Source organism: Populus trichocarpa, chromosome 19 (genome assembly GCF_000002775.5).
Source record: "Populus trichocarpa isolate Nisqually-1 chromosome 19, P.trichocarpa_v4.1, whole genome shotgun sequence".
NCBI lineage: Eukaryota > Viridiplantae > Streptophyta > Magnoliopsida > Malpighiales > Salicaceae > Populus > Populus trichocarpa.
Genome location: NC_037303.2, coordinates 9,901,988 through 9,920,008, shown reverse-complemented (window position 1 = coordinate 9,920,008; position 18,021 = coordinate 9,901,988). Strand labels below are relative to the sequence as shown.

The 18,021-nt window shown below is 33.6% G+C and overlaps 1 protein-coding gene and 2 long non-coding RNA genes across 7 annotated transcripts in view; 2 read left to right on the top strand and 1 right to left on the bottom strand.

Moving 5' to 3' along the window:
• Window positions 1-18,021, bottom strand: part of LOC7459246 (uncharacterized) — a 105,638-nt gene that overhangs the window by 66,993 nt on the left and 20,624 nt on the right. For 2 of the 3 annotated variants that reach the window (XR_008058181.1, XR_008058182.1), the window contains exon 2: window positions 9,168-10,635. The exons of the other annotated variant lie outside the window; for it this stretch is intronic. This is a non-coding gene — a long non-coding RNA (uncharacterized LOC7459246). The remainder of the gene's footprint in view (window positions 1-9,167; window positions 10,636-18,021) is intronic. 3 annotated transcript variants of the gene reach the window in all.
• The window catches only part of LOC18108327 (MDIS1-interacting receptor like kinase 2), a 106,335-nt gene that overhangs the window by 71,634 nt on the left and 16,680 nt on the right, over window positions 1-18,021 (top strand). The window lies entirely within an intron of this gene.
• LOC112325168 (uncharacterized) lies at window positions 13,088-17,205 on the top strand. 2 transcript variants are annotated; one of them, XR_002979221.2, is made up of 5 exons: window positions 13,088-13,590; window positions 13,672-13,724; window positions 14,775-14,847; window positions 15,542-15,678; window positions 16,974-17,205. It is a non-coding gene; the product is annotated as an uncharacterized LOC112325168 (long non-coding RNA). The 2 variants fall into 2 exon arrangements; XR_002979220.2 differs by lacking the exon at window positions 16,974-17,205 and having other exon boundaries at window positions 15,542-15,883.

Below are 18,021 nucleotides of genomic sequence, written 5' to 3'. Positions count from 1 at the left end.
GATAGACAACAACAAGAAACAAAATCTGTTCAAGTGTTGCTGCTCTTGATCCAGCATGGAGCCAATGGACTCAATCTTTTAGAAGCACAGCATGTTGTTCTTGTGGAGCCACTGCTCAATCCAGCAGCTGAGGCTCAAGCAGTCAGCCGGGTGCACCGAATTGGGCAGGAAAAGAGGACATTAGTCCATCGATTTATAGTATGCTCCTTTTCCTTTTCTTTTTTACTTTTTGTTTTTTGTTAAACTAATTATGGATGCTATACATTGCATATAGTAGACATGCATTTGAGATACATAACCTCACCACACTGAAGATAGCATGGGCTATTTTGGGACTTTTTGTTTGAGTTTCTTTTTAAAACAATTTACATTTCTATTTAGCTCACCATTTATCCATGCAATTTCTATATGTAATTAGATTAGACTTATAATAATCCTTATCATGTCAACCATCCGATTGTTGCTCGAATGGAGCCTTTTATATTTGTTTCAGAATTTAAATGTACAGTCCCTTCTTTAGTGATTATATTAGGAAAGATTTGATGCTATGAAGACAAGGAACATGCAGGAACTCTTTAAGGACTAGCGTGAGGGTTTTCTATTAACAAATCCTTCATTCTCATTCCTTTTTGTGAATTTGTGTACGTGTGTAATGTTTACATTGTTCAAGTAACCTGAGGTTCGGCCCTTTATTTCAAAATACTAGTTTACAAAGACCTCTCATGCTTTCTAGTTTGCTTGTTGTCCGAAACTTTGAAAATTCATGTCATCTGTTAGAATTTCTGCTTTATATAGTCTCTATGTGTTCTAACAAAATTTCCCCCTTTTCTTCTATGATCTTATTAGGTTAAAGACACTGTGGAAGAGAGCATATATGAACTGAACAGATGTAGAAGCACCAGTTCATTCATAAGTGGGAACACGAAGAATCAGGATCAGACTTTGTTAACCCTTAAGGATGTTGAGTCCCTATTCGCAACAGTGCCGTCCACTGTACCAGAAAGTGATGGAAAGCCAACTGAAAACCTAAGACATCTGCCCCCGTCCGTGGCTGCTGCTCTAGCAGCTGAGAGGAGACTAAAGGAAAATACAGCAGGAATTTCCGTGTGATAATCATTCTTTTCTTTGAACACCAAACCTCGGAATGGAATTGCAGCGAAGCAATCTTCTGGCTGAAATTTCCGTGTGATAATCATTTTTTAGCCCCTCTGTCAGTTAAAGAGAGTAATTTAACGAGGAATTCGTTGTAGATTAGCTCATTTAGCCATTATGTATACTCGCTGCGTAGGTTAAACAAAGCTAAGAAAAGCTAGGTCCTCTTCTCCTTAGTCTCCCTTTCCTTTCATGTCCAACGGCAGATATTAGACACTCCATTCAATCTTTGCACCATCTTTCTTCGTCTACTTTTGTTCAATATTTCTTCCTTTTTCCGTTTTGTATAGAAACACAACGCCATAATCTTCATTACAACTAGCTCTGTTTTGCAATCTCCCATTCCACTGTCTGTGCTGTCAAGACACTATCTTATACCTAAACATAATTTTATTAGAACTAAATAAAATAATAATAAAAAAAAAAACACTGACCTAAAGATCTATTATCCCTCTATATTACTACATCATATATACATGTCATAGCCCGCATGAAAGAGTGTTGGGTATATCAGCTTAGAGTATAGACAAAAACCTACTCTTAATAAACACTATATATCTTGTAAAGATTGAAATGATAAAATGATGAGTTTTTCACAACTCAATGAATTAATAAATAGAACCAAACATACAATAAGAGACTAAGTTATAATATGATTAATTTATTAGGTTCATACATGATAATAATATAACTAAGCAAACCAATAACACATAAATATAGTTAAAGTTATGTCATTTTTTTGGAGTGTGATATAAAAATGAAAGGGGAAGAAAATGTGTTTGCATCAGCGTAAAGTATCATAACAAATATATGCGATAAAAAATTAATTATCATTTCTGTTTAGATTACTTTAAGGATAGTTTAATTTTTTATATAAAAAATATTAAAAAAATTAATTAGCATTTTGGTTTAGGATACTTCAAGAGTAGTTTAAATATTTTTTTATAACAAATAAAACATTATAAAAATTATTAATTAGAATTTCTGTTTAGTAAACTTCATGGATAGTTTAATTTGTTTTTATAAAAAATAGAAAAAAATTATAAAAAAATTATTTAGGATATTTAAAATGTAGTTTAAATGTTTTTTTTTTATAAAAAAATCATTAATAATCATTTCTTTTTAGAATACTTCAAGGGTAGTTTAATTTTTTTTTTAATTAATTAGAAATTTTTTTAGGATACTTCAAGGGTAGTTTGAATTTATTTTTTTTTAATTAATTAGAATTTTTGTTTAGGATACTTCAAGGGTAGTTTAAATTAATTATAATTTTATAAAAAAATTATATAAAAAAATTAATAAGAATTTTTGTTTAGGATACTTCAAGGGTAATTGAAATGTTTTTTTATATAAAAATTAATTAGCATTTCTATTTAAGATACTTTAAGGATAATTTAATTTTTTTTATAAAAAATAAAAGCAAATTATAAAAAAATAATTAGCATTTCAGTTCAGGATTATTCAATAAATAGTTTAAATGTTTTTATAAAAAATAGAAAAGATTTATAAAAAAATTATTTAGGATACTTCAAGTGTAATTTAAATATTTTTTATAAGAAATAAAAAAAATTAATTAGCGTTTTTGTTTAAGATACTTGAAAGGTAGTTTAAATATAGTTTTTATAAAAAATAGAAAAACTTTATAAAAAGAAATTATTTAGAATAGGATAGTTTAAATACTTTTTTTATAAAAATAAAATTACAAAAAAAAATTATTAGACATGACCACCAAACTCAATGCTCTTGGGTCATGCTTGGCCGTTAGACCCAAGTCTCTTGGGTCTGCCTTGTCTGCCAAACCTAAGAGTTTATAAAAAATAAAAATAAATTAAAAAAACAAACTGTTATTGCAAAGAATCTTTGTTAACAAAGGGTTGTTATTTTAGTTTGTTTGATTTTGTGGTCAAACTTGTGTTTAGATATGTTTTAAAAATAAATTTAATATAAAAAATAATTAAATTAATATTTTTTTAGTGTTATTAAAAATAAAAAATATTCAAAATAAAAAACAAGAACTTCAAGCAAGAACTAGCTAGGTAAAATTTCTCCCTTGTTAAGGGAAGGTCGTATTGGAGTCATAACCCTCGTGCCAATGGCTTGGAAACTCGTCATTGTTAAAGTATGGTTAGCAGTACTTTGAGTTCTCTGCAGCAGATAGGATATTCGCATCAACTCCAGCTTTTCCTCATCGAATTACTCTTAACAACAATCTAAGTCTGTACAAGATCAACAGAACATCAGAAAAATGGATTGATAGGAACTTGATCAGGCTCATTGAAGGACTGTATTTCTTTTTTATTAACATGGGTATTTCTTTTTTATTAATATGGGTGTTTGACGAGGCTCTTTTTTATTTCTTTTTTATTAACCGGCAAACAAATTGATGGTTCACTGCAAGGACAAAAAGCAAGGACCTCGGAGTCCAATATCTGTCTCGGAAACAACAGTTCCACCTTAAAACAGATATTGATGCATCTAGTGCAAAAAGAGACGAGAACAGATGCAGCAGAAAGCATTTCATGTGGCCTGTCAGGGAGGATGGGTTCGATTCTAGCAACGGGAACAGCAATTGGAATCGGGCGTATCAGTGGTAATGGAAGTTTTCCAATTCAATAAACAAGTGTGTCTCACGTCAATTACAAGTTAGTTACATGCTGTTAAGTCTGATTCCTATCATCACTCTTTCTATCTCTCTGTATCTTAAAAGCCTGTGATACACGTTAACAACAGGGAGCAGGACCCTGACGAGTGACGACCATCTAAAGCTTTCACAAGTATGAAAGCAAACTCAACGAAGACCAGAGATGCGTATATTCTTGCTGCTGCTCGTGTTTCATGATACAAATTAAACCCTCTTTGCGTATATGCTTGCTGCTGCTCATGTTTCATGATAAAAAATAAACCCTTTCACGTCAATTACGATATCTTCCATTGAATACATTGAAGTGATCAAAGTGCTAGAAAAAACTTTCGAGATTAAAGTTTCTTTCATAGAATTCTTTGCTTTTTATCACCCTTTATTCACTTTTCTGCCTGCTTGTCAAGCACGAGAATTTAGAGAAGAAGCAAAAGTGAGAAGACTTGACATTGTAGAGACCTTTATCCATTCATAGTATACACATTAGAGGCAGTGTGCATGTGAACGTAGGACTTTCCAGTTAATGTCGCAAACTATGATATGGAAAGGGGAAAGAAAGTTGAGATGGAATTTTCTCAGAAATTAGTAAGATTTATTACTAATGTCAAGCACGAGAGCAATCATAGTTTTATTGAACAATTCAATTCACTTATTCAGTAGCTTTATTACTTATTCCTTACGAGCGATATGTTTTAAATTTTTAAATCAGATTAATATTCTTTTGAATCGTTTTATATATATTTAAGACTTAAAAAATTCACTAATGTGTCTCTACATGTAATTTGATCTTTTTCTCCATTTCATGGTCTTTTTAAATTTATTTTATTTCTTTATATGAAATAGTAAAAGGGAAAAAAAGATAAGATGGAAAATTTAATGAGAAAAAAGGGATTGATTTATAATTTACTCTAAGAACAAATTGGGATCAATTTGGCTAAGAAAAAATATATTAAAGACTGAATCTAAAATATTAAAAAAAATTTAATTTTTATAAAATAATTGATCAGTCACATAAAAATAAAAATATTTCTCTTTCTATTAGTTGAAAAAATGGCACAGTCCTAGGCAAACTTAATTTTTTATCTTTGTGTCTTCGGCTAATTGAATGACGAGGTCCAATTTTTTTTATTTGAAATGACCTTTCATTATAGAAATTAGTAAATATAAGAAGAGAAAATATTTTGTATAAAAAAATACAATTAAATTTAAGTAGTTCGTGTTTGAAAATAATAATAAATTTATTTATTTAAATTTCACTAGCCTAGTTAATTTCAACTTAATTAGAGAAGAGATGTAATAATCAATGATTTTAAAAAAAAAACAATTCCAATTAATCATGTTTTCCAACCTATAAATAATACCTCTCCATGGAAGAGCCGAATCTACCATAGCAAACCATATCCTTTGTCTCTTGAAAAACACACCATGACGGCGTCCTTACTAAACAAACCATTCTTCTCCTTCTTTCTCCACATCCTGTTTTTTCTCCTTCACATATTCAACTCTTCTTCTTTCTTTGCTTTAGCTGAACACACTCCCTCCACAACTTCACTATTTGGTAATAATAATTCAGAAGCTGAGGCTCTTCTCCAATGGAAAGCCAGTCTTGACAACCAAAGCCAATCTCTCCTTTCTTCTTGGGTCGGCATCAGCCCTTGCATTAACTGGATTGGAATCACCTGTGACAATTCTGGAAGCGTCACCAATTTGACACTTCAAAGTTTTGGTTTGAGAGGTACGCTTTATGATTTCAACTTCTCATCCTTCCCCAATCTTTTTTGGCTTGACCTTCAAAAGAATTCTCTTTCTGGAACCATCCCACGTGAATTTGGAAAATTAAGAAATTTATCTTACCTTGATCTTTCTATTAACCACCTCTCTGGTCCCATCCCTTCTTCTATTGGAAACATGACCATGCTCACTGTTTTAGCACTATCTCATAATAATCTCACTGGTTCCATCCCTTCTTTTATTGGAAACTTCACAAGCCTATCCGGACTCTATCTTTGGAGTAACAAACTCTCTGGTTCCATTCCTCAAGAAATTGGGTTGCTAGAGTCTCTCAATATTCTTGACTTGGCAGATAATGTTTTAACTGGTAGAATCCCTTATTCCATTGGAAAATTAAGAAATTTATTTTTCCTTGGTCTTTCTATGAACCAACTCTCTGGTCTCATCCCTTCTTCTATTAAAAACTTGACAAGTGTTTCTGAGTTCTATCTTGAAAAAAACAAACTCTCTAGTCCTATTCCTCAGGAAATTGGGTTGCTAGAGTCTCTCCATGTACTTGCCTTGGCAGGTAACAAATTTCACGGCCCATTGCCCTCAGAGATGAACAATCTCACCCATTTGCATGGTTTGGCTTTGGATGGCAACGAATTCACGGGTCATTTGCCAGTAGATTTATGCCATGGAGGAGTATTGAAAATATGTACTGCTTCCAACAACTACTTCTCAGGTTCAATCCCGGAAAGCTTGAAAAACTGTACTGGTTTATACCGAGTAAGGCTTGATCGTAATCAGTTAACAGGAAATATTTCTGAGGTTTTTGGTATCTATCCACATCTGAATTATATTGATTTGAGTTACAATAATTTTTATGGTGAGCTTTCTTCAAAATGGGGAGATTGTCGTAACATGACAAGCCTTCAAATCTCAAAAAATAATGTTTCTGGTGAGATACCACCAGAGCTTGGGAAGGCTACTCAATTGCACTTGATAGATCTGTCATCAAATCAGTTAAAAGGAGGCATCCCAAAAGATTTAGGGGGTTTGAAGTTGTTGTACAAGCTTATTCTTAACAACAACCATCTTTCAGGTGCCATTCCCTTAGATATTAAGATGCTTTCCAATCTTCAAATCCTTAATTTAGCATCTAATAATCTGAGTGGATTGATTCCAAAACAACTTGGGGAATGCTCGAATTTACTGTTGCTGAACCTCAGCGGTAATAAATTTAGAGAAAGCATTCCAGGTGAGATAGGCTTTCTACTTTCTCTTCAAGATCTTGATCTTAGCTGCAATTTCCTGACTCGAGATATACCGCGGGAACTTGGGCAACTGCAGAAGTTGGAAACTCTGAATGTCTCCCACAACATGCTTTCTGGACGGATTCCGAGCACTTTCAAAGACATGCTAAGCTTAACAACTGTGGATATCTCATCCAATAAGCTACAAGGCCCCATTCCCGATATCAAAGCCTTCCACAACGCTTCATTTGAGGCATTAAGGGATAATATGGGTATATGTGGCAACGCCAGTGGTCTGAAGCCGTGCAATCTTCCAACAAGCAGCAAAACTGTTAAGAGAAAGAGCAACAAGCTTGTGGTTTTGATTGTACTCCCTCTTTTAGGAAGCTTGCTTTTAGTGTTTGTTGTGCTTGGAGCTTTATCCATTCTCTGCAAAAGAGCTAGGAAGAGAAACGCTGAGCCAGAAAATGAACAAGATCGAAACATGTTCACGATATTGGGCCATGATGGGAAGAAGTTCTATGAGAATATCGTTGAAGCTACAGAGGAATTCAACTCCAACTACTGCATTGGCGAAGGAGGATATGGAACTGTTTATAAAGCAGTGATGCCAACAGAACAAGTGGTCGCTGTGAAGAAACTTCACCGGTCACAAACAGAAAAGTTGTCCGATTTTAAGGCTTTTGAAAAGGAAGTTTGTGTGCTGGCAAATATTCGACATCGAAATATTGTGAAAATGTATGGATTTTGCTCACATACAAAGCATTCTTTTTTGGTTTACGAGTTCATAGAAAGAGGAAGCTTGAGAAAGATTATAAGCAGTGAGGAACAAGCAATTGAGTTCGATTGGACGAAAAGGCTAAACGTTGTGAAAGGGGTGGGTGGAGCTTTATCCTATCTACACCATTCTTGCTCTCCTCCGATCATTCATCGAGACATTACCAGCAATAATATCCTTGTGGACTTGGAATATGAAGCACACGTCTCCGACTTTGGCACCGCTAGACTGTTGATGCCTGACTCATCCAATTGGACCTCATTTGCAGGTACCTTTGGATATACTGCTCCAGGTAAGTAGCTTTATTTCAACGTTAAGTTACTAATGCGTAATAGTGAAGATAATATAGTGTTTTTTCAGCTTTTATTATAAGGTCTTTTCTTTCAACTATTTGATAAAAAAACCATGCATAATCATGTTTTTTTGGCAGAGCTAGCTTACACAATGAAGGTGACTGAAAAATGCGATGTCTATAGCTTCGGAGTGGTAACAATGGAGGTGATGACAGGAAGGCACCCCGGCGATCTCATTTCAGCACTCTTATCACCAGGATCTTCGTCGTCATCATCGATGCCACCGATTGCTCAACATGCACTATTGAAGGATGTGTTAGACCAACGCATCTCGCTTCCTAAAAAAGGAGCAGCAGAGGGCGTTGTCCACATGATGAAAATTACACTTGCATGCTTGCATCCCAATCCCCAATCTCGGCCTACAATGGAAAAAATTTCTTTCGAGCTTACAACTAAGTGGCCTCCACTGCCTCAGGCATTCGGCACAATAAGTTTGGGAGATCTCTTCTCATAGAGTATAGCTACTTCTATTCGATTATCAATTGGAACAATAATTATCTGTAATATGAATTTTATCATCGAACTTTTTTTCTTTCAAATTATGTTGGCACTGTTTTATGCGTTAGAATTTGTTTTCTTTGCATGAAGGGTTTGAGAATATTATTTTGATTCTAAATTGAAGATCAATACACTACGGAATGAAATTTTAAGTTATCGCTGAAACAATTAAAAGAACAATGAAAAAAAAAAAAAGAGCTTCAGTAGGCAAAATAATCAACTGTAAGAAGGTAGCAGCAAGACCCAGTCTACCATCCAATGAATTTCCAACTTGATGTTGAATTTTCTAATGAAATGAATTTCCATCATTTCATTAGAAAATTCAAACCCAAAGAACATGATAACAGTCTATATAGACTATCGATAAAGGCTACCATTCAACCATGATGAGAGGATTGAAGCTTCAATAATACCATTCAATGTATTATTAACCCGCTTTAGAATGCAGAACACTATAATACTCTTAATATTTTTTAAAAAAATTAATATTAACCCGCTGTAGAACGCAGAACACCTCTCCCCTCCCCTTGATCGAATAAGTAACTGCTCTACATGGTATTTGATAGGCCACTTCGAAGAGCTGCACCCTCTCCCCTCCCCTTGCTCGAATAAGTAACTGCTCTACATGGTACCTCACATTCCCATTAGATACTTTCCATGCGAGCTGTTTTTGTATGATTTTATTACTAGGTGGGTCAAATCTTTCGTTCGGACATGCCCTGAAATGTTAGAAAAAATCCATGCTGGATCTCTTTTTTGGGGCTAAATCTGACGACCACCTCCTATCTTATTTCTTAAGACTTGTAGGCATACCACGTCGCATTCCAGATTATTCAAATGCTTATGCTGGATGAAATGTTTCTCCAAGTCCTCCTACGTATTTCTTAGGGACTTCTAGGAGAGAGACATGAAGAGAAGGAAAAATCAGGGTCTGAAAGAATCTCTCTACATGGTTTGCAAACGTACTGTCAATGGTTGTGACTGGGACTTCACAGAAGATCCTTATGAGAATGTCATACGGGAGCTGATATGTGACATGCCATGGAATGGTTTGCAGCTATCTGCTGCTGCTTCAGAGTTCAGTTACCATACAAACACTAAAGCTTGATCGAGTTGGAAAGCCAAGAGGGTTTTGATCTCTCTTTGTGGTCTTTTCAGCCTTTTATTTTTCTAAAGTATTTGCGTACGGATTAACTTTTTCAATGCTAAGCACAAGAAAAGAAACATTTCAAATTTACCAACCAGACAGGAAACATGTAAAAAGACAGTACCTAGCATTGCATTACCATAGCATGAAACTTCAAATACTATCACATACAGATCTTACAAGCTCAGGACTCGAGTACAGTTTTTTATCAAATTTTTTGACTTGATTCAATTTCCTAGAGCCCTAAATGTCTGTCTACACATCATTTAATTAAATATCAAGTTGAAACAAACGGTATATTCGAATACTGACTAGTGTAGCTTTTGAAGTCCTTTTTGAGGAAAGGTTGATAGCTAATAGTACAAAAACAAAACAATTAAAAAATAAATACTATACTCCAACATGGAAGACAAGAAGAGTATATAATTATATTGAAAAAGAAAATGTGAGAAAATAATTTTTCAATCTAGAAAAGAAATATAATAAAGACTTTTTATCAAGTATGAAAACAAAATTTAATAAAAAGGAACAAATTATAGTTTCTCTAAAAGCGAAGCCACTTAACAAAAATTGAATACATTGATTAATCTACCACATAGGCAAAGGATACAGCGATAAAATTTCACACCAGCATTATTTAAATCTGTGAAGAAGTAATCTACCATTTGTACGGTTCTATAATTAAGTAGAAACTCAAATTTTCTCCACTGTGAATCACCCCAACACACTTAACCTCATGATTCAAGAGGTACTTGCCGTCTCATTTCCTTTTGGCATATTTAGAGAGATTTAACACTACTTACCTTTCACACAGCAATTTAGAAACTGAAAGCAATGCATATGGGGGGAGAGACAAGCCAAAGTACATATAACAAGAAACAAAAGCGTTTAATTCTCAAATCATTGTCATGAATAATGCCAACAAGGACTCATCAATAAAGTGCAAAATTAAACAACATTATTCATATAGACTTTGTTCATGGTTTTTCTCAGCAACCTGAAAGAAGAAATCAGAAAGCTGTTACCAGAAAGTTGATTCTTCTTCACTTCTCTTCAGTGTTTGCTTTCTCGAAAAAGGTCTTTTTAATCCAATCAAATGGCTGGAAAAGAAACAATTAAAACTTTAAGGTTTCATGTTCATAAATTGAGGAAAAGAGACACTATGGACAAAACATAGTTTGCAAAAACATTTTCTTTTTGTTGGAGTAGAGAAAGCGCATTTGCTTATGAAATTGAAGGACCACCTGTTGAGATATTTAACTTTGCCTACACATAATCAACAATAATGCTTGATAAACAATTTCTCAGGTTTATTTCTCCCGATCCTTTTTCTTTCTGTAGTATATTATGGTATAGCTAATCACATGTAATGACAAATTACAGCCAAATTATTAAAAGCATAGATTAAGAAAGGATGCCTAATCAGTCCCTCATAATTGTTAAAATGAGGAATGGGCGGTGTAATCTCAACCAATCCAGCAACTGATCTTTGTTGCCGGTCTGTCTTTGTTACAAAGTCCAACCCAGAGCATGCCCTATCTGTCAAGAGAAGCTAAACAATCAAAAGATGGTTTTCCCATGCGGGCACGTCACTTGCTGTAAATGTGAGTTTTACCTGTTTTCCATTTCATGATCCTTCAACTTCCTAAAATCCATTCATGAAATAATTATGGTGTTAGAACAACAAACATTCAGTTTACCGACTTTAGAACTGGCTCTCTCGTGTGAATTTAATACAGCAAACATTGATAAAATGAAGCAAATGACCCAATAGGCATCCCAAACAGAACAAACCAAACAATCCTACATCTGGAATCTGGATCCAGCTAAAACTGGGCATCCAACCTTCTAAGCCAATAATAGTGGCCAGTAGGTGCAAAAGCCGATGCATGATAAGAAACCATCTTATAAAAGACTACTTTTTCTCCTAGTTGTCACACAACATGTTGATAATCCTGCTTCCTATATCTGCATTTTGTCACTTAAAAGTTAGGAGAGACCATGGCAATTTTTCTACCTTGATATGATGGGTCAACTGCGCATTCACAGTTAATGAATACTTTGTCCTAGCATCCTTGATCCACCAGTTCCTCAGACTTCTCTCTTTCATGTGTGTGTGAGTGCGGCACACATGATTGCTTGCATGCATGTACTCAGACATACATGCATGCTTGCTTGTCTCTTGGATGTCCTCAACCATCTTAAGTACGTTGGAGTTGACTTTATTACTTGTTGATTCCTCTCATATGAAATATTTCACCCTGGTTACGCACCATTTCATGCTTTTTTCTTTCTTGCAGGTTTCTTTGCAATGACTGAGCGCAAAATGCATGATAACAGGTTCCAACGTAAATGGGTAATGTGCCCAACATGTCGGCAGCATACTGATTTTGGGAATATTGCTTATGCCGATGATAAACGGGACAAATCTTGTAGTTCTGCTATGCTGGATGCAATTCAAGGCTGTGAAAAAACTGAAGCGTCTTTGGCTGTTCAAGGTTCATATGGAACAAAGGTTTACTTCCTAATCTAATGCCTTGAGCAAATTCAAATTCAAATTTGTAGTCTTGGAACATGCACATGGTGCACTTAAGACAGCATGTTACTATTGCATTTATATACGAGGTATTTCTCCTTTTCCCAGAGCATAAACCTTGTTCACTTCTATTTTGGCACCATAAAGGTTGAAGCAATCACTAGAAGAATCTTGTGGATAAAGTCTTCAGATCCTAAAGCAAAGGTTCTCGTATTCTCAAGTTGGAATGATGTCCTTGATGTGTTAGAGCATGCTTTCAATGCTAATGAAGTCACCTATATCCGGATGAAAGGAGGAAGGTAGATAGATCGCTTGATCATCTTATTTATGTTTTTTTTAAAGTTCAACTGATCTTCATGGACCTTGATGGACCAAAAGAAAAGGGCTATGCCATCCAGGAGAATTTTTGTTTTGGCTTTCAGCAATTGGTTTTATAAAAGATTGTTGTTAAATTCCTCTTAATTTGGTAACTCAAACAAAATTAACAAGAAACCACATCATCCAAGAAAAGTGGTTCCTTCTGTTTTCAGCATTCTTATACAAGCAAAGTGCACAAATTAGGTTGATGAATACTAGTGATATCACGAACAAAATAAAAGGAGATTGGGGATGAAAAATAGCTGCCTTGCATAATTTGTGAAAATATTGAAATCTTGTAGTTTAACTTTGGGGAGGGATGAGAGAGATCCAATTATAGTAGACCAACACCTGTTGCTCTGTAAAAATTGGTATTGTGCGAAGTTTAAGAGTTTGAATGTTTGCATACCTCTGTTTCCCAGTGCCAAAAATACATATTTTTTATCGTGTCTTTTGGTTGTGACTTCGTAAATGCAGGAAATCACATGTTGCCATCAGTGAATTCAGAGCGCAGAATGCACTACTAAAAACAGGGGGTATTTGCATCTGAATTTAGGAACGGATAATTCCGTTGCTAAATTCAGTAACGAATTTGCAACGGATTACACATATATTATTTTTTTAATATTAGCAACGGACTTTAGCAATGGATAATCCGTTGCAAAATTTACGTTGAATTTAGCAACGGATTATCCGTTGCTAATTGAAAAAAAAAATTAAAATGTTAATATAAAACTAAAATTATGTAGACCGTTGATTGCATAAAATCTGAACTGTTTATTTTCACTCTCTCCCCCCACACCAAAATACAGATCCAACAACCATTTACGCTAAAAATTAATTCACTTCCACTCTTCCAGTATCCTTCTTCGTCCCCAATAACATCGATTCCTAACTGTTCAAAAATCACCCTCTCTTCATCGATTTCATCTTCCTTTACCCGAAACTGTTCATCATCTTCGCACTCGTCTTCAGCAACCCTATTTTTTTTCTTCATCTTCTTCTCCTTCATCTAACAGTTTCAATATTTCTCTGCAAACCAACAAAAACAGAGACCCATGGCAACATCGCACCAGATCCATCATCATCACCATCGAACATCCTGTTTTACCCCTTCTCTGTAAACGGGTTAGGTTTTGCACTGTTTTCTTCGATAGCTCAGGTAATTAATTTATGGTTTTTGTTTTCTTTGTTTCAATTTAAGTTACACTAAACAGTTCTAACCTAGCTTTCCCAATCTCAGGTGTTATTCTGTCGTGTTGATCCATCTCCCTCACCTGTAACTGAAGAACACAGGTAAGAATTTTTTTTCCCGATACTGTGAATAATGGTTTTAGGCTATTAATTCGAAAATATAAGGTTTATGAAATGTTTGTACCATGATTTATATCCTAATTATGCACGTTTAAGTGAAAATTTATGAAAACCCCCAAATTAATTTTTAGGGTTACGGTTCATAAATTGAATGCTGGCAATTCTTGTGTCTGGAAGAGAGTGATTGATGGAAATTATGCATGTTTAATTGAAAATTTATCAAAACCCCCAATTTAATTTTTAACAATTAGTATTATTGATGCTGGGTGTTCTTTGATGTCTGCAAGTCTTTTTGTCCTCCTATGTGCAGACACCTAGGTGTTTTGAATGTATTCATATGCTTATATATATATAAGGAAACTTGCTTGTTGATGTTGTGTTTCGTTAATAAGATTGCTGTTTTATTTTTGTTTCTTCATTCATTATTTTTTTTTTCTTGCTGTTTTACTTGTTATATATATAAGTAGCAGAATTGTGTAGTGAAAGAGGTTAGAATTCATGGTTGCCTCCTCCTTGCATGGTGATCAGTTAATTTCCCACATTAGCTATATATGTTGTTGTTTTCATTTGATTGTCCTGTCTTGAGGTCAGCATGCATGATTTGGAAACGTTATTGATCACCAAATGGTTTAGGTGGCAGGCTTTTAATATGATAGTCACATTGAGAATTTAAAAAAGTTAGAGAAACAATGTAAGAAATGGGACATGATTTTTTAGTACATGAAATATAGTAATTTCACTATTTAATTTCATTTATTTTTTTTAATATTCTTTCTCTGTTTTTAAAAATTTCCTTAATTTAACAATTTTTTTATTTTATTTTTTTCAACTCAAAGGCATTCTAGATATAATAGGGAGTTTGGAACTGGCTATATGACTCATCTATATGTATGCTTCAGCTATTGAATTTTGGATAAAAATCTGTAATATTTACTCATTTTGTTACAGTACCTAATGCTTGCTTTGTTATTTGGCTTTTTTTTTTTTTAATTTCTGGGTCCTGACATGACTTTGTTCAATATGATGGCTTAGGTTTTTAAGCGTGGCATCAAGTTATCTTCCTCAATAATTAATCAGCCTTTGGGTTCTTCTTGGCACGAAAGCGGTGTGTTGCGTTCTTACTATTATTTAATATGGTCTCCTTAATGCTTTGTCCTTTTGAGGTCTTGTGCTCTTATACTACATGTCATTTACATGGAATATCATTTAATGCATCCAGCTTCCTTTGTTCATGCAATTTTTCTACATGTCATTTACTGTTTTTATACAAACTGTTACCATTTTCTGCATCTGCTACCATTGTTAATTAGAGTTAATTATAATTTAGTCTATGCATTTTTTATGATTTTATAAGTTAGTCATTATGTTTTTGAAAACCATAAGTTAGTTCCTTGTTATAAATTAAATGCTAGTTATTTTAAAATTTCAAAATGAATCATGTTTAAGATTGAAATTTTTCAGGTTAGATCTTAGAAGAAAAAAATTGTGATGAGAAGACAAGTGCCAAAAAAATATTAAAAATTAATAGTTTAACTTGGATATCCTTTCTGTTTTTCATAGTTTAACTTGGATTTGTTTTAAAAGACTAGCAAGTGTTATAACTGGATGGGTTTAAGATGTTATGCACAATTCCTTTACGTAAGATGTACACTAGTAGATTTATCAATGAATGTCTACTGGAATTTTGTTTGTTGAAGCTTATTTTAGAGTTAATTGTTATGACATTCCATTTCTGCAACTGACCTCATGTGTCAGTTATTAACTAAGAGGTGGAATTGTGTATTGTATCTTCTTGCCAGGAGCAGTGGATTTCAAGTAGCATCCACTCATCGGCCATGTACAAAAGGAACTGCCACATTAGAGAACTGACCTTGATGGAACTCAGTACAATCTCTTACTGTTAGACAGTGAAGGAATAGATGCCTATGATCAAACAGTAAGCGCATTTACCTTATCAAGATGAACTGATGATTGTTGTGCTGGTTTTATGTTTTAACAGTTCAAGAATTGATGAAATGGCTAGTAATAAATTTTATTAATTGAAGAATTTATTTTCTGTGATTCCTTCTTATTTATAATTTACACCATATCCTTTTTATATTCCCACACAGCTCCTGTTTTGGATTATGCAGTAATTGTTGTTTTGGATTACCCTCAATCTATTTAATAAGCTTACTGAATACATGTACTAGAATAGTGTTATGAATCTACCAAGCAGCTTAGCACATTAATTACATGATATAATTGCATTTAGATATTGAAATCCTAGGTCCTGGTTGCTTGCTGCCACAGTAACCTCATCCTTCTTCTTCCCTTCTTTTCTTGGGGCTTACTGACTTCCTTTTAGCAATTTCGTGTAAATGCTTCCTTGTATCAAATAATTAGGCCTCTCGCTGTGGCAATGCATGAGTTTCATCGTATGTTCTGTTATGTGAAAAGCTGGTACAAAAGAAGAACATTATTTAAACATCAACCTTTGAAATGGCACAAGTTCACTTCCCTGTCATTGTTGAGAAATACACATCCTTCTTCCTAAAATACCTAATCCAGCAGTTGTTACTTTGTGGGCTGGACCTTCAGACTCTGTCTGTAAATTATTCACACTTCCAGTTATTTCCTTTCCACATTCCATGTTTTAGATGACTCTGATTGTTGCATGAACTAAGTAGCAAATTGTTTGGAGCCAACTTGTGTAATTGCAGAAACAATTGCATGTTTTTTAGCAGGTTTATCTGTAATGATACATGTAAAATGCACCAGCATTGTGCAATGGTTCATTTTTTAGTCAGTTAGCTGAGTTTCTCTGTGTGAATGATGCAAACTGATGGTGAAAATCTTTGCTTGCTTAGCCATTATCAGTGGATATAGGATCAGTTAACAAACTACAAGCAATCACATGGGCTTGTTAGAATTATTTGTGGAAAAGGCTAGGGTCAAGTGCTGTGAGGTCACTGGACTTGACCATTTAAATTGTGAAATTGGAAATATTAGACACTCTTTTGCTGTTTTCGGTTCACAAGGTCATGATCTTGTTTGGAATGAATATAAAAGATGGGAGCTTGATGTTTACACTGTGAAGTCAGTTCTAGCAAAGCACTAATTAGTATAGATCCATTTCCAATCACACAAAGGATAAAGGATTAGAGAGGAAAGCACTAATTTGTTTTAAAGACTAGCAATTGTTATAACTTGATGGGTGTAACATACTGTTTATGTTTTTTATTTTTCCAGCAATATGAATGGCTTATTGGATCACAATATGCTACATCTGATTGGGTTGTAATAAGAAAACCTCCACCTTGTGCCATTGATTCTTGGGGCTTAGGTAAGTCTATTTTGCTCCATTTTTACATGGTTGTTTAATTATATCGTGCGTAATTTTTCTGTTGGGCATGCCTATTGTAATCTTTTCAAGTAGTTGGAACTTTGCCTTTCATTGGGACAATATTGACAGTTTGTATAAGAAAACTAATGGAATGATTTTCTTTCATTACATCTGATATTGAGTACAATCAAACTCTCAGAAACATGATTACACATTTAGGTGTGTGGTAAATAACAATACTTACATTACAATGATGGAAAAGTTGATTCCTTTTACTATATGCACAACATAATTGATAAAATAAGAATTCTGTTGAAACAGCTTGAAATCTGTTGAATTTGATATTGAATTTTGTTGATCGGATTTTGAGGGAGAGATGGGAGAAATGGGTGAGAGATATTGATGTTTGAAGGAAATGTTTAAATTGTTTTTCAACACTTTGGAAAATGCAAAACCACTTTTAGGAGTTTTACGGAAAAGTAAGTATTCTTTAAATTCGGTGATTGCAATTATAATTACGCGTGGAAAACATGTATACCCACGCAAATTAAATAATGTCGTGTGATTTTTAATTGAAATTATATTAAAATAAATTTTTATAATTTTTATAATTTGTTTAACATTGTTATATTAAAATTATTTAAAAATATAAGAATATTAATTTGATATTTTTTTTAAAAATGTCATAATACAAAAACAAATCCTCATCCAAGAGACTAATAGTATTCTTTAAATTCGGTGATTGCAATTATAATTACGCGTGGAAAACATGTATACCCACGCAAATAAAATAATGTCATGTGATTTTTTATTGAAATTATATTAAAATAAATTTTTATAATTTGTTTAACATTGTTATATTAAAATTATTTAAAAATATAAGAATATTAATTTGATATTTTTTTAAAAAAATTCATAATACAACAACAAATCCTCATCCAAGAGACTAATAGT